This window comes from Vombatus ursinus, unplaced genomic scaffold, assembly GCF_900497805.2.
Source record: "Vombatus ursinus unplaced genomic scaffold, bare-nosed wombat genome assembly UNPS02014793.1, whole genome shotgun sequence".
Taxonomy (NCBI): Eukaryota; Metazoa; Chordata; class Mammalia; order Diprotodontia; family Vombatidae; genus Vombatus; species Vombatus ursinus.
Genome location: NW_020954571.1, coordinates 18,435,904 through 18,453,663, shown reverse-complemented (window position 1 = coordinate 18,453,663; position 17,760 = coordinate 18,435,904).

Genomic DNA, 17,760 nt, shown 5'->3' with positions numbered 1-17,760 from the left:
TAATAATAGCACCTACCTCCCAGGGCTGTTGTTAGGATCAAATGAAATTACATTTGTAAAACACTTAGCATAGTCCCTAGCACAGAGCAGGCACTTTTTTCCTTCTCTCCCTTTATCTCTCCCTCCCTCCCTTCCTCCTTCCTTCCGACCCTGTGAGATAGGTGCTATTATTATTCTCATTTTACAGATGTGGAAAATGAGGTTAATAGAAATTAAGCAACTTAACCAGAGTCAAAGTACTATGAAGTATCTGGAGTGAGAGTCAAACTCATGCCAGCGTGACTCCAACGTCAATATTGTATATGGTATGTAAAAACTGCTTATTGTTAATATCTACTCTTTGGGTTCAGTCAATTAACCATTTCTATATCCACTTAATTGTACTATTGTGTAGATAATATCTCTGCATCTTATTCACAAATTTAGTATGGTAGACTTTGTTAAGTGAAACACTGAAGTCTAAATATACCATGTCATGCTCTTGACCTACCAGTTGAACTATTCGGTAAGAAAAGGAAATATTTTCTAGCATTACCTCTTTTTCCTGTAACCATGATATGTATATGTATGTATGTATACATACATACATACATACATATATGTGTGTGTATTTATATGTATGTGTGTATGTATATGTATATGTGTGTGTGATTTTGCATGTGACCATTGCTTGTTTTTCTAAATGCTAGCCAACTGGTTACTTAATAATATACTCCAGGATTTTTCAAGGAATGAAAGTCAGTTCAATGCTCTACAATTTAGAATCCACCTTTACTTATTTTTTGGAGGTGGTGAGAGAAAAAGGAACAATTGTCCTTCTTCTGCATTAGCTCTATCATTCTCTAGCATCAGACAATGGCTCAGCAATCACTTCTGGCTCTTTTAGTCTCCTAGTATGTAGTTCATTCAGATGTCATTTATTCATCAAACCTGAAGAATTGAACTCATTGGATGCAGCTAGCTGTTAACTATTCACTTCTTCATTTATCCTAGGTTTATGTTTCCACTATTTTTCGTTCTACCCTTTCTAGTCCAAAAACCATGTTCCTTGGAAGAGAGAACAGCAGTGAATATAAAAACTGAGTAGTTCAACTTTTTCATTATTGCCCCATACCTTTCACCATATATAGTAGTCCTAGCTTTTCCATGATCTTTCTTGGGCCCCCAAAATGGCAAAGCTGTATTAAAAACTCCAAAACATCTTTTCTATCATCCTTAACTTTCACTGCCAGACTCACTCATTCTGGATACTAATTTTCCTGATAAAATTCTTACACGGCTATGATCCATTTTTGTATTTCATACTCAGTTATTTGCCCTTGCTTCCATCTTATTTACATGCCTTTTAAAAATATGAGCTTGTTGACAAGTTCCCTGTACATTTACTTCAGCAGGAACATATGCTAACTCTTCATAACAATAAGTAGAGAACAGGGCAAACACACCTTATCCTCTAACTAAGTTAAATCAAGTTTTTACTATTGATAGTTTCAATTTGAAGATGAAACAGTCATATGTTCCCCAATGTTCTTTTCATTCCTACTTCTGCAACCATTTCTTCCTTGTTAGAATCAGGTCCAAGATAGCAGTTCTCCATAATTGCTCCAGCTGCTGAAGGTTGAAATTAACATTAAGACAAATCCCAAACTTATCAGGTGTTTGTTTTTGACAGAGTGTAAGAGATCCAAAGATACTGAGAGAATTGAAGTTCCCCATCACTATGGTATGTTTTCTTAGCAGGCTTATGATGTTTCCCAAACTTCTCACCCTGTTCCACCTTCTGTATAGGTCATCTGTAATATATATCTACAACATGTCACATTTGCATCTGTCACATTTATTTTTGAATAAGGCATATTTTCCTGTCAATTGAGGAATGGATGAATGAAGTATGATATTTAAGTGAAATGAAATATTATTGTGCTGTAGAAGTGATGAAAGGGATGGTTTCAGAGGAAGCTGGGAAGACTTATGTGAACTCATGCAGATGAAATTGAGTAGAACTGGGAGAGCAGTTTATATAATAATATAAAGACAAACAACTTTGAAAGACTTAAGAACTCTGATTGACACAATGACCAACTATGATTTTATAAGACCAATGATAAATCATCTATAAATTTTCTGAAAGAAAAGTGATAGACTCAAGGTATAGAATGAGACAGGTACTTTTGGCCATGACCAATGTGGGAATTTGTTTTCCTTTGTTATACATACTTGTTACAAGGACTTTGGTTTTTATTTTTGCATTGGGGGAGGTAGGAGGGAGAGAAAATAAACTTTTTTTAATTGAAAGGAACTTAAAATTTTTAAATAATAAATAAATGAAATAAAAAATTAACAAATGAATAATTATATATTTTTTCAGAGCTATCACTAAGACATCTCTGAGCAGTGTTGCAACCTGCCTAGAGAATATCTGGCTAAATTCAATGCTTTTTCTAGGAAAACACTCTGGAGTAAACTAATTTGTCTATGAGAAGACTTTGGAGTTTTACTTCCTTTGTGGAATTATTTGGAATTTCATAAAACAGTTTTGGAAATAACCCAGAGAGAGGGGAACTAAATAAGACTGCTCATCAGTAGTAAAGACTGCAAAAAATGGTAAAGCCAGCAAAAGAAAGAAACTTAATTTTACAAAGGGTTAAAGAGAATTCATTTCTGTATAGAAAGGGTTAAAAGACTAAGCCAGGCTCCTGAGAAACAGGAAAGCAAAGGGGCTGATAATGCAGGAGAGGATGAAATTAATAACAAGTTTAAAATGGCTGAGTCACTGAACTAATTTCAAAGTCTGAAGGTAACAGGAAAAAATTAAAAAAGAAAAGAAAATCAGACAATTGGAAAGTAATGAATGCTTTACAGAGACTACAGGTGACCAAAGGTAACAGAGGGAAGCCTGGGAAATGTAATTATGCACTAATCTACAAGCCCTTTGCTGTGATGGGAGAAACTTGCTCTCTTTCTTTTGGGTCTCTGTGGGCCAGCTTTTGAACAAGTGGCTACCTGTAATTTGAGGAGTGTGAACCCTGCTCAAAAGTATTTCAATATTTGTTACAATTTCTGACATCCAACTATTAATGATTCATTGAGAAAAGCTTGGGATGATCAAGAGGCATGTGTAGTAAGATAAAGACATTCATTTTGGGAAAAGGGAAGAACTCCAAAGAAAAACTAGACAAAGGTTATTATTTTGACAAATATGCCACTCACTATTTGACTTCTACTAGTTCTTCTGTCACTTCTGGATCAATCAATCAATTAACACTCAGATACTTAGTATGTGACAGGCATTGTGCTAAGCACTGGGGATATACAAAGAAAAAGCAAAAACAGACCCAGCCCTTAAGGAGTTTACATTCTAATGAGAAAGGCAACATATATAAATCAGTGCACAAAAGATAAATACGGAGTAGAAGAAACATATCCTTAAAGGGTGACACTGAGTTTGTAAATTTGGATGACTGGGAAGATGGTGGTACCCTTAACAGTAATAGGGAAATTCAGAGGAGGAGTGGCTTGTGGTGAAAGATAAATTGTGGTTTGAACAAGTTGAGTATGAAATGTCTCTTGGACATGTTGAGTAGTTGGTAATGCAGAACTAGAACTCAAAAGAGAAACTAAGGCTAGAATGAAATAGATTTGGGAACCATCAATTGAGAAATGATAATTGAATCCATAGATACTGATGAGATCACCAAGTGAGAGAATTGATAGAAAAAAGAGAAGCTAGGATAGACTTAGAGAGTACTCACAATTAATGAGAATGACATGGTTGAAGACTCACTAAAAGAAACTGAGAAGAAGAGGGCAGATAAGTAGGTGGAAAACCAGGAGAGAGAAAATTCAAGGAAAAGCAGAGAAAGGAGAGGAGAATTTGGTCAGTGGCGGCAAATGCTGAAGAAAGGTCAAGGAGGATGTGGATTAAGAAGAAGCCATTACAAAGATGAGAAAAATGGAAAATGATAAATGTTGGATAGGCTTTGGGAAAGCAGATATATTAATGTACTGTTAGTGGAGCTGTATATGGAAAGCTATTTGAAACTATACCTAAGAAGTCACTAAACTATGTATGCCATTTGATCTAACAGTACCACTGTTACGCCCATACCTCAAAGAGATGAAAAAAAAGAAGGAAAAAATCCAAATGCACAAAAAATATAACAGCTTTTTCTGTGGTAGCAAGAAACTGGAAACAAAGGGTTACCCATCAATTTAGGAATGGCTAAATTAATTATGCTATATGAATGTAAAGAATACTAATATATTGTAAGAAATTAAGAAAGGAACTATTTCAGGGAAGTCTTGTAAAATTTATATGAACTGATGTAGAGTGAAGTGAGAATAACCAGGAGAACAATTTACATAATAACAATTCTGTAAAAACCAACTTTGGAAGATTTAAGAACTCTACTCAGATCAGTGACTAGCTATGACTCCAGAAGATCAATGATGAAACATTCTACCCACCTCCTGACAGAGAGGTATAACTAAGTCTAGATGAAGAACGAATACTCTGAAGTGATTGCATGTCTTCAAATTTGTACTGTTCAAAGTTATAATTGTGTAAAATATGTTCATTGGTACCAGAACAATGGAAATACACAGTGTAAATTGAAATAATGCAACCATTTCATAGGATTCATTATTTGTACTGATTGGGACCTAGCAATAATGAACTCAGGGTACAAAATAACTCATTCATTTTTTGGAGATGGTCAATATGAGATTTTTTTGCTTGATTATGCATATTTGTTATAAGGAATTTTTTCAATGGGGGATAGAAAAAAGAGAAAATAGGGTTTTGTTTATTAAAAACAAAACTAAATTTAAAAGAAAGAAGAAAAGTCATTAGATTTGGGGATCATAGGTAAAATTATAGAGAGCAGTTTCACTTGAATGATGAGGTTATAAAACCAACTTGCAGAGGGTTTAGAAGAGAGTGAGAGGAGAAAAAGTGGAGGAGCTTAGTATACATGGCTTTTTCAATGAGTTTAGTTATGAAAAAGAAGAAAGATATGACTAGTCCAATAGCTGGCAGGCATGGTAGGAGTTTACAAAGGATAGGGGAGACTTGGGGATATATGTGGGCAGTAAAGAAAAAACCATTACATAGGAAGAGGTTGAAGATGAAAAAAGAAAATGAAGATAATGGTGGAAGCAATCTTCAGGGAAAGGTGGACAGGGAAGAAATCAAAGGAATACATGTAGAGGGGTTGGCCTAGGCAAATAGAAGGGTCATCTCATCATTAGAGACTGGAGGAGAGGAGATAGAAGGAGTTGATATCAGTAGAATATAAGATGAGGAAGAGGAGAGAAGAGTCAACTCTTGGCAAATGGTATCAGTTTTTCCCCCAATAAAGTATGAGTCAAGAACTTCAACAGAGATGTTAGGGGGGGGGGGAGAGAAGGAATGACATGAGAGCACAATACATCAAGGCAATTGAATAGATTGAAGAATTAGGAAATTAGGTTATTTGAGGCAACATCAATAGGTATGCTGAAGTCCTCTAGAATAAGGCAAAGAATTGGAGAGAAGAGCAAGGCTCTGCAACAGGTACTGAATTCATTGAGAAAGGTAGGAAAACATCAAGGGGGTCTGGAGATAAGCATAGCTTTCAGAATTTAGTTTGAGGAATGAATTTGAATTGAATGATGCCCAAAGGAGGAAAGACAGCAGTCAAGGGTCATGGCTTCCACCAAGGGTATATCAATTCAATTTAACAAGCATTTAAGAGACTACTAAAAAGATTATAAACTCCTTGAGAGCAAGGATGGTCATTTTTTTTGTTTGTATCACCAGTGTTTAGCATAGTGCCTGGCACATAATAGGCACCTAAAAAGTTTATCATTTTGTTAGAGAAAATAGCCTACTATGTGTCAAGCACTGGGCTAGGCCCTGGGGAGTACAAAAACAAAATGAAACTCCTTTTGCCTTTATGTGGGTCCAGGTCTAATATGAAGGATGGTTTGTTAACAATTGATCATAGTTCCAGAGGGCCCAATGGATGGTCAGGGAAGAATGGGAGAGGACACTGAAGGAATGGAGCTAAAATGTGAATAAGTAGGGAACAATGGCTAGGAAAGGGAGCTTTGACCTAGGCAGCCTCCAACTCAGAAACATAGGGATTCTGAGTAGTTATCAGGCAATAGGTTGCTATGCCATTCACAAAAGCAAAAAAATAATGTTGATTTGGTTCTTAATCCCTTAAGAAAGAGGTGGAAAATGAGGGAGGGGGCAAGGTATGAAGTATGCTAATAGTGGCAGGGAACAGTTAGGTGGCACAGTAGTTAAAGTGGCAGGAAGACCTGAATTCAAATCAGACTCAGACATTCACTAGCTATATGAAATTGGGCAAGCCATTTAACCTTTGTTTGCCTAGTCCACTGGGGAAGGAATTGGCAACTCACTCCAGTATCTGCCTAGAAACCTCATATGGGGTCACAAGGAGTCAGATATGACTAAACAACTGATCAACACCAGATAGTAGCAAAGAAGAAGTCTAGTCTCTGGTCTTGACTTATGGCCAAGGCAAAAATTAATGGAGTCCTAGAAATAGGTTGGTCAGGGGCAGCTAGGTGGCGCATTGGATAGAGCACCAGATGTCAGGAGGACTTGAGTTCAAATCTGGCCTCAGACACTTGACACTTCCTAGCTGTGTGACCCTAGGCAAGTCACTTAACCCCATTGCCTAGCAAAAAAAAGAAAAAAAAAGAAATGGGCTGGTCATAGAAAAATGAGGTATATTTGAGGTCCTCAATTGCATCCAGGTCAGCTCTGGCCCAGGACTCGCTCCAATATTAATGACTGAAGTTTTGATTTAGCACTGGAAGGACCATCTGTTCCAATCCCCTGATTTTATGGATGAGAAAAGCAAGACCTAAACAGGTGAAGTGACTTTCCCAAGGTTACATAGATAGTAGCAGAGCTGAAATTTGAACCCAGGCCCTTTGACTTATCTGGTATGTTTTACTGGGGATTCCTTTGGTATATAGGATTTGAGGCAAATGGCCACTGAGGTCCCTTCCTACTCTCAAATTCTGTAATTCTGGGACTCAGACACTAATTTAAGGACCCATCAGTGTTGCTTTTCTTTCCAGAAATGAAGATCCCAACATCACTACAAATTAGTTCATGATCTCTCCTTAGTACATTTGTATTCCAAGTGTTCCAGAAGTCCCAGTGCAGTTTTAAGCTATTAAGGCTTAAAGATAAGTTAGAAGGCTATTATAATAGTCTAGGTAAGAGGTGATGAGGGCCTGGCCTGGTATGGCATAAATGTGAGCTCTAGGGAAATAGGATCAATATGATTTTGTATCTGGTTATATGTATGCTTTTTTTGTGGTGTATGATAATGACCTGATTCAATACTCTACCCTGATTTGGGGAAATAAAAGAATTGTCAGTTTAAGGACCTTCTGAGGCATCTTTTGGAGGGGTAACATGATTTAGTGGCTAGATTTATAGTCAGAAAGACCTGGGTTCCACTTCCACCTCTAACAAAATTATATGATACTGTTCAAGTCACAATCTCTCTGGGTATCAGTTTCCGCATCTGTAAAATGGGGACAATAACAACTATAGTATCTGCCTCACAGGGTTATTATTATGAAGTTCAAATGAGATAAAGTAGAACACTTTCTCAAACTTCAAAATACTATATAAGGTGTCTCAAAAGTATTAGTGCAGTTATAAGCCTAATTTTATTTTCTGTAGATTTAATAAGCATTTAAATAAGAGTTTTTTAAGGGTATACCATGTATGGGGCACTGTGTTAGGTACTAGGAATATAAAAATAAAGCAAAATAATACTTTCTTTCATGAAACTTACATTCTATTGGGTAGGTAATTCACAAGAAAATTGTTCAGAACTCTTAATATTTTTTCTAATAGCTTTGCTTTAGAAAAAATACTCTAACATAATTTGAATGTAATTCTGTCTGTATTTATATGTAATTTTGGAGAAATAGAGAATTCACATGTTATGTTACTCACAGAAACTGACCTACTTGCATTCATCCCATGATCTTTAAAGTCATAGGATCAAAGCTATAGAGCTAAAAGAGACCTTTGGGATACATCTAGCTCAACCTTTCATTTTACAAATGAAAAATCATTTACTGACTTGCCCAAGGTCACACAGATATTAAGTATCAGAAGGTGATTTGAACTTATGTCCTTTGACTTAAGAGTCAGTGCATTTTTTGCTGTACCAGACTGTCCTCTTTTCTGGGTCAGTTTCCCCTTTGACAAAATGTACCATGTAATTCTTTAAGCTCTTCCAGCTCTGACATACCATGTTCTAAGATCCCTCCTCATACTGGCCACCTATGTTTTAAAGTCCCTTCTATTTTTAACATTTTGTGTGCTAAAGAGCCTTTCAGTTCTTATAGTCAGTTATTCTATCCATATTTTCTGGTAGGCTTTATTTGAGCAACTACTTAAGACCACTCAAAACTCATGCTACTTTGAAAGAATGGTGTATGTGTGTGTGTGCATATGTGTGTGTGTGTGTGTGTGTATGTATGTTCTGTGATTTCATTGGAATATAAGGAAGGGAACCAGCATTTATTAAGTTCCTAGTATGTGTTAGGCACTGTGCTAAATGCTTTATAAACATTATCTCATTTGGTTCTCACAACAGCCCTGTGAAACAGGTATTTATTATTATTCGTTTTTACATTGAGGAAACTGAGGCAGATGGAGATTAAATGACTTTGTCAGGGTCCCTTAGCTAGTCTTCGAGGATGAATTTGAACTAAGATCTTTCTGACTCCAGATCCAGTATCCACTATGCCCCCTAATGCATAGTATAAAGAACTCTCAATGAAAAAACTCTACCAATGCAGATTGGCCTCAATTCTGTAATTTATATTCTTAAAAAGTTGCCTGAGGAACTGAGAGATTGAGTTGCTCAGGGTAACACAGTCAGTATGCCTTTGAGGTGGATCTTGAACCCAGGTCATCCTGACTCCCAGGCTGGTTGTCTATCATTAAGCCATACTGCCACAGGCCTTGTGCCAGAGCCCTAAAAGAGTGCTTATCATAACACAAATGTCAAATTATCTCTTACCTTCCCAGACTAATCAAAATAATAAACCCATTAGAGTTGAAAAGGATGGCATTTGGGACTGCTGTTGACCTGGACAATTTTGATGGGATTGGTTTGAAAAACATAATACCCTGGAGACTAGTTGCCCCTTAAACTGGGCAAGTAGAGCCATTCACAGAGTGGCCAGATTTCAGACAAACCACAAAATCTGATGTCCAGAGGAGAAGAGATACATTACCATTTACTTAATAGGTGAATTCTTTGGATATCAAATCTTAGATTTTTCTATTGGAAGAATAACTTTCAAGAATGCTTATTAGTTGATTAGAAAAAGGTACCTCTCCGGGACTCAGTTTCCTCATTTGTTAAACTAAAGAATTTAGCTAAATCATCTTTAAATGCCCTTTCAGTTTCAACATTCTGTTCACACACACACACACACACACACACACACACAGCCTTTTCAGTTCTGACACTATAGGGATATGAATTCTCTCTATTTATTTGCACTCTTTTTTGTTTCCAGATGGAGTTTCTTTTCAGTCCATCTCCTTGTCTCTAACCTTTCTGCCTATCACCATCACTTTATTTAATTTAGGCTAGTAAAGTTACCTTAGATCAATTATACTTTTTCTGTGTAATTTCCAAAGCTTAATATCTCCGTTACTGCTCAGCCTGGGGGACAGTTTGTCTAGCTCAGTCCTAAACGATTTCAACCCTTAATTCAATTGCACTTTTACCACAGCCTGGGCAGCGAGCATAATTCTTTTATCCCTAAGAAGCCTCGTTAGCAATAATCTAATCGCACATATTAAAATATAGGTCAGGGAGGGGAGCTGCCAAGTGTGGAACTCATCATAACTTTGAGACCCTGGACAGCTCCTTCAGTGGGGCTGCCATTCTTCCAGCCCACAAACCCCTCCAGGCTTAATGGCAAAACAATCAGCTAGCAAAACCAATTTGCTTACAATGGTCCCAGGTAAAGGATGATCTGGAAAACAGATGTGATGTTTCTTCTTGTAGGTGGGGGAAGTTTTTTGCCAAGTAGATTTGGGGGTGGAGAGAGAGACTTGGAATGGGATTGGAAGGGGTGTGTGTGTGTGGACATCCCTATCTCCTTTTCTATTCTACCCTCAAATAGAATCTTAAAATGGGAAGGGACATAAAAACTATCCAGTTCAATTCATACCTGAATGAGAATCCATCCTACAATGTTTCTGGTTATTTCATATATACTTTGGTGACAATCAGTCTTGGGAAATTGATACCTTTTAGTTAACTCATTCAACTTTTAGACATTTCTAAGTTTTTCCTTTATAGGACATGGAAATGTACCTCTAGACAACTTCCACCTGTTCTTTGTAATTATTCTTTCTGGAGTAAAAAGGACCAAATGGAACCCATCTTCACATAACAGTCCTCTAAATATTTGAAACCACCTATTGGGTCATACCCCACTCCATTGCCCCTTCTCCCAAGACTTCTTTTCTTTAACCTAAACATCCTCAGTTCCTTTATCTAATTCTTATAAAACATAATTTCTAGTCCATTTTCCACACTGTTTACTCACCTCTAGCTACTCTCCAGCCTGTCTATCCTCTCCCTAAGAAATGATTCCTAGACCTGAATACAAAACTTCATGTATGTCTCAGCAGTGCAGAATGTAGTGTAACAGTGATCCCCCCACTTCTTCAGGACACTATACATCTATCAATATGAGGTAGAATTGTCTTAACTTTCCTAGTATTGCATGCAACACTGTGAACTCATCTTGAATTTAGTCTACTAAAACCTGAAGATCTTTTTAAGGTAAAACATCAGCTTGTTCACACTTTTCCCACCCTTGTCCCTTTTTGAACCTGAGCTCAAACTTTACATTAATTTTATTGAATTTCACTGTGTTCTGTTTAGCTCATCATTCTAGCCTGAAGAGATCTTTCGAATCTTTATTCTCTAACTAAAGGGTTACTTATCTTTTTAAGCTTCATGCTATCTGCAAATTTGAAAATGATGCTATTTCAACTCCTTGCAAAGTAGCTGATTAAAATATATTGAGTAGAACAGGGCCAAAGGCAGACCTTTTGGGGCTACTCTGCTAGGGACTTCCTCCTATATAAATATGAATCTGTTAATTACTACTCTGTGCCCATTCAATCAGTTCTCAATTTGTGTAATGTTACTAGCCTACATCACTCCAAAGGGCAGCTAGGTATCACAGACAGTAGAGGGCTAGAGACCTGAGCTAGAGAGACCTGAGATTTAATCCTGCCATAGCCATTTGCTGTGAGACTCTACCTCTTTACCTCTTTCAACCTTAATATTCTTATCTTTAAAAGGGTGATATAACAACATTGACTTCACAGAACTTTGTGAAGATCAAATAAAACAACATGTAAAACTCTTTGCTAAACTATACACTATATAAATGTTACTATAATTGTGTTCAAAGAGAGGCCTCACTGAATTCCTTACTGAAATCTTTTTCTCTTACACCAAATAAGATACAGATTGCCTTAAGAATGTTATCTCAACCTATAAGGGAAAAGGTCCCATATCCTTTCTTTACTCTTCTTCCTCTCTATTCAAGACATGCCATACTCCCATTTTCCTCTTGAGTCATTTATACATAGATGTTGTGATTAAGCTCACTTGTTTTCTCCAGTTCCCCTTATCTCCCAATTTCTTTTTTCTCAAAGAGAAACCTAGTGAAGATAATGTTTAATTTGAAAGGGATAAATTACCAGTGCTGAAATTGCAGGTATCAGTGGGAGAAATATTTCTGAGTGGTGTCTTTACAGGCACTTTCATGCTATAATACAGAATCAATCATTTATCCTATCTATTAATAAAGCCACGTTTTACATGCTGTACTAAAAATCCAGAAACAAAGTGACTACCTAGCTTACCATTTCTGCTCTTAAGGGTGAGGTGTCCTATCCAGAGAATGGAGTTTGGCAGGAGGAAGAGGGAGAAGAGGAGAAAGAGTTAACCTTCTTAAAAAGTAATTTTCATCAATACTTTGTCATCATCAACTACTGCTTTAGTTCAGTAGTGATTAGAAGTGAAAATTCACTTGTCAGATAAATCTTACCTTGCTTTAGTCACTTCAATAGCAGAAATTTCACAATTATTAATTCTGTTTATCTTTCCCATAGAAATGTATTTCCATGTACAATTTAGAGTTGACTATCACTTAAAGAAAGATTGCTATTCAAAATTGGGTTTGCATTCCAGCTTTGCTACTTACTAGTTGTGTGATATTGAGCAGACTGCTCCATTATTTCCCTCCTTTCAGCCTCAGTGTCCTCATCTATAAAACTGGAATAATCTTTACTTTACTATATAATTTCAAAAAGTTATCTGTGTATCAAAATGGTATAGTGATTGTGAAGGTTTTGTAAACTTTAAAGTAGTACATAAACATCAACTATTACCTTCAGTTAAATTCAACAAATATTTATGAAACAATTAAACAAATAACGAACATTTATTAAGTGCCTCCTGGTTGCTGTCCTTTGTTCCTGAAGAGCACCAAAATGGCATCACTATGTTAGAGTCAAGTTACAGTATGTCCAACTGTGGCTGATCAAACTAATAAGAGCTTGGAATGTTCTACCACAGGTCAGGCACAAATAGTCCATATAAACTTTTGTGGTAGATTCTCTAAATTTATGCATCTCACATTTCTTTTGAGCTACTTCAATTCTGCTTTGCTTATAGAGCATAGCACCTTCTCTGATGAGGGAATGCCATGCTGGGCTGTCCTGTGCCAGTGCCTTCTATGTCATTCAACCAATTCCAAAGTTCTTAAGAGAGACCTTGAAAGTGTCTTTGTATCATTTTTTTCTGACCACCATGTGAGCGATTGTTCTCTGTGAGTTCTCCATAAAATAGTCTTTTAGGCAAGCTTATGTTTGGCATTTGAAAAACATGGCCAGCCCATTGGAGTTGTGATGTCTGCAGTAGAGTTTGAATGCTTGACAGTTTAGTTTGAGAAAGGACCTGACTGTCTGGTATCTTATCCTGCCAGGTGATATTCATAATCTAGGGAAATTAAGACCCCAAAAATCCCTTCTCTCAAAGTGCTTACATTCTTTTTTTTAGGGGGAGAAGAAAACATGTATGTTAGCAAATACAGAATAAGTATAAAATGAATACAAGGTGGTCAGGGAGGAGGTCATTAGCAGCTGGGAGATTAGGAAGGACACCAGGTAGAAAAGTTGGATCTTGAGCCATACGCTGAGGGAAGTGAGAGATTCTCTTAGTTGTAGTTCAGAAAAAATGGGCATTCCAGACATGGGTGACATATATAGTACATAGGCACAGTGATGGGAAATGGAAAGCCATGTGTGAGGAACAGAGGTAAAGTCAGTTTGGCTGCACCATAGAGTATAGGAAGGGAAGTAATATATATTGATGTTGGAAATCAAGGTTGGATCCAAGTTGTAAAGTTGTAATGGTCTTTAAAGGCCTGCAAGTTGTTTACATTTTATCCTGGCAGCAACGGAGAGCCGCTGGAATTTATTGAGTAGTGGAGTGACATGCTTAGATCTGCACTTAAAGAATCGCTGGGAGGCTATTGCAATAGTCTAGGCAAGAGGTGATTAGAGCCTGAACTAGAGTGATAGCTATAGAGAGAAAGGGCCAGAGGCAAGTGACTTTGTAGAGGTAGAAATGGCAAGATTTGGCAACTGATTGGATATGTGAGGTGAGGTGAGGGATGATGTTAAACAAGCCCTTAGAAGAAAATGAGTATATTTTGGGAACCATGTGTTTTTCTATTTCACCTTTGTAACATCTTTCAAATAAATCCCCTTCTTTCCTCTGACACTGCCACCACTCTGATACAGGCTCTCATCACCTCAAGCCTGGAGTATTTCAATAGACTGTCGGTGGGTCGGCCTTCCTCAAGTCTATTCCCACTCCAATCCATCCTCCATTCAGACACTAAGGTGACTTTCCTAAAGTTCAGATCTGATCACTTCATTCCTCCTGATACACCCTTCCTCCACCAATAAACTCAAGTAACTATTTTTTTACTCCAGGATCAAATACAAAATGCTCTGTTTGGCATTCAAAGCCCTTCATAACTTAGTCCCCTCCTACCTTTCCAGTCTTCTTACAAAGCCTTGACAAACACACACAGTGACACTGACCTCTGGCTGTTCCACCAACAAGGCACTCCATCTTTTGGCACTGGACATTTTCACTGGCTGGCCCTCATAGCTGGAATGATCTCCCTTCTCAGATCTACCTACTGACCTACCTGACTTCCTCTAAGTTTCAAATAAAATCCTATCTTTTAATGGAAGCTTTCCTCTAATTCTAGTGCCTTCTGTTATATTCTATTTATCCTGTGCATGGTTTGCTTTACATATATTTGTTTGCATGTAATTTCTTTCATTAGATTGTAAGCTTCTTGAGGTCAAGGACTTTTTTTTTGTCTGCTTTTGTATCTCCATCAATGAGTATATGGTGCTTAATAAATGCTGACTGATTAATTGATAGGGTGAGCACTAGCAGCTGGGTGACAGGAAAAACTTTACACAGAGGTGGTGCTTGAGCTGAATCTTAAAGAACAGTAGGGTTCCTAAGAGGAAGAAATAGCAGAGGTGAGTTAGATTATATCTGGGTGGCCAGAACAATTTGTTAATGGCTGCCACTTAGTTGTGATTTTAGGCCAGGCGACTGAATTTCAGAGGTTCCGCTGTGCTTTGGGAAAGGTGCATTGTTGGAGGTTCTCTATTAAATTAATCTCAACCAAAAGGAATCACAGGATTTAGAGCTGAAAGGGATCTTACAAATCATATAGTCCAACCGGTAGGAAAACAGTCTCAAAAAGGGGAAGTGACTTAACCAAGGTCACACAGGCAATGGTAGAACCAGGCTAGAAAACCAGATCCCCTGACTCCATATCCAGTAAGCTGAGAGAATTAAATGACCAGAGCAGTTCAGACCCTTAGAATCACAGCCTCTGAAGGAAGATAATGGAGGCCAGGTCCTCTTTACATTAACAGGGACAGCCTTATCTTCCTACTACCTCTGTCACCAAGTGCCACTGTAACTGAAAGTGACATAGCCCTCCCTATCTCATTAGCTCTAGATAATTCTTCAGATTTGAGTCCCCTCCATCCTTCAGTCCTGAGGGAATTGGAATGAAGAGACTCTAGAGAAGCCAGATGGCTCCAAAGGCCCTGGGGGCAGATGCAGACCTGGGGACTTGGAGCAAAGTCCAGCTGGAAATGACCACCCCTTCATCCCCAACTAGATGTCAGTTCTGCCCTCAGGAAATCATTACATATATAAAATCTTAGGCTGAAACTATGGCAGTTCAGGGCTTCCCTGCTAAGCTTCTGAAGGCTCAGCAGGTATAACAAAAAGATCATTTAACCAAGAGCCACTATCTAACCCTCAAAGCACCATTAACTAGCCATGCAACCTTGATCAATGGGCTTTATATCTGAATCAATCTTTCCATCTGTAAATTGGGATAGTAACAGGAACCTTATCTACCTCACAGGGTTGTTGGAGAGGGTGCTGAGATAACATCCCAGGATAACTCTGCAATTTTACAGAAAGATAACACTTGAGATTTTGGGGATTTGGGGCCTCCACAATGAACAGAGTTCCAGTCCCCACTGAAAACCTGAGTAGAGAGATGGAAGAGACCCAAAGGATTCTGGATGTGTAGATTCATAAGGATCAAATATCTGAGTCCTCTGGCAAAATTGTACTCTAGGCTTCTCCTGTCTTCCCCCTTTCCCAAAACACTTGGATCACTTTTTCTTTCTCATTTGCCCTTCCCCATAATAGTTAATGGCCAATGTTATTCCCTATGGTCTGATTGAAGAAACAATAATAGCATTTTGTAACAAAATTTTAATCTTTGTTGTGTCATGGATGGCTTTGGCACCTATGGACTCTTCCCAGGGGAAAAAAAAAAGATTTAAATAATTGAAATGTAAATTTCCAGTCAGAGGTTAATGAAAATAAGGTTGTAATTTGTCCCAGTCTAAGTTCATGTACCTACAAATCAGCAGGGGGCCCCAGGTTAAGAACTCCTGCTCTAGAGGTTTAGCAAAACCCTTTCCACATAACATCTTTACTGAGGCAGGTGGTGGAAGAACTATCACTCCCATCTGACAGATGAAGAAATTGAGATTATGAAAGGTTAAGTGACTTATCCATAGTCACGTGCAATAGTAAGTACTTGAAGAAAGGGTTGAAGAAAGGTATGTTTGCATCTCTTATGAATCTAGCACTCTACACACTAAATCATGTCTCTCTTTCCTTTGTCCCTTGCATGTCACCTCCTGCCCTGCTGTACCCCGGCGACATTTCTATCTGAGATCACTTTCCTTTGCTCTTCAGTGCCTGTTTCCGAAGTAGGGGTTTCCCCTATCTCGGCTCTAATGTACGAGATCAGTGTCTGATTGTCTTGGGCCTCAAGTCCCAGCGACCCCAGCCAAGTATTCAATCTCCGCCGCCCCCCCCCCCCCTGCCCCCAGCTCACTGTGCATTTCATTTTGCCAGACGTCGAGGCCAGGGCCAGTGTCCTGTAGCCACCGGGACGAGACACTGGCACCCTGAAATGCGGAGGAACTAGTGGCTACCACTTTGCTTGGCGTGTGATCTGAGATGTGGGGCTCCCTGCGTCCGGTGAAGTCCATTCCGTGTCCCCATCTCGCCGCAGCGCTGTCAGTCTCCATTAGCTCTAACAGGCTCCAGACCGAGCCAGGACTGGGAACTTTGTAATGCAATCGATGCGTTACCTGGGGGCGCAGGCTACATTACCAGCCTGCCCTCCGCCCTTCGCAGCCAGAGCTAACCAGGCAGAGACCGCGACTCCACCTGACTCTCGCTGACCTCGAGGGCAGTTGGACACGGGGGGCTGGGAACACAGGAGAAGGGAGCACAAGCCGGACAAGTCATCGCCCCAGGAGTAAGCAGCTTTGAATTTCGGACTCTCAGACACTAGACCAGATACTGAACACGGGACACTGGAGACTTAGGGGTGTGGAGGTGGTTCAGACTTGCACTTTTCTCACAATGTGTGTGAGCAGGCTAGGCATGTGAGAGACAGACTGTGACAAACACAGAGATAAAGAGACAGAGACAGAGTGAGACATAGACACAAAGTGAGACAGACAGAGACAATGAGTTTGGGCGGATTCAGGGGACATATGAGGGTGAGAGTGTAAGGAGGAAGGTTGACAGAGCACCAGGGTCTTGGGGGCCTTGAAACTGAGGAGTAGAGTACGTGCATGTGACGCCCCTTGTAGCGAAGGGTGCGAGAGGCTGTGCGCTCCCAGGCAGTGGTGGCACGGACAAGAGGGAGCTGCGCGGTCCTCTCGCTTGGTCGGGTCCCGGGGACAGGACTGCAGCAGGAGGGAGTCTGTGGGAGTCTTGGTGAATGGGCTGAAGACGGTATCACTGAACGTTCCATATACGAACCTCACTTAGTCACGGCTTGGTCCCGCGGTGTGTCTCTGTCCCTGTAACCCTCAGCACAGGTTTCCCAGAGACTTCCAGAGACACCCCACAAGCCCTTCGACCAAAGGGGCTTAGCAAGTCTTCTCCCTGAGTCTCTTCCCCTGCTGGATAGGGACAGGGAAGTTGTTCGGACACGGACCTTGGGTCACTCTCTCCAACTTTTTACCTGTTGGGTCCAGTCTAATCCGGAGTTGGCAGAGATATCTGTTTCCGAACT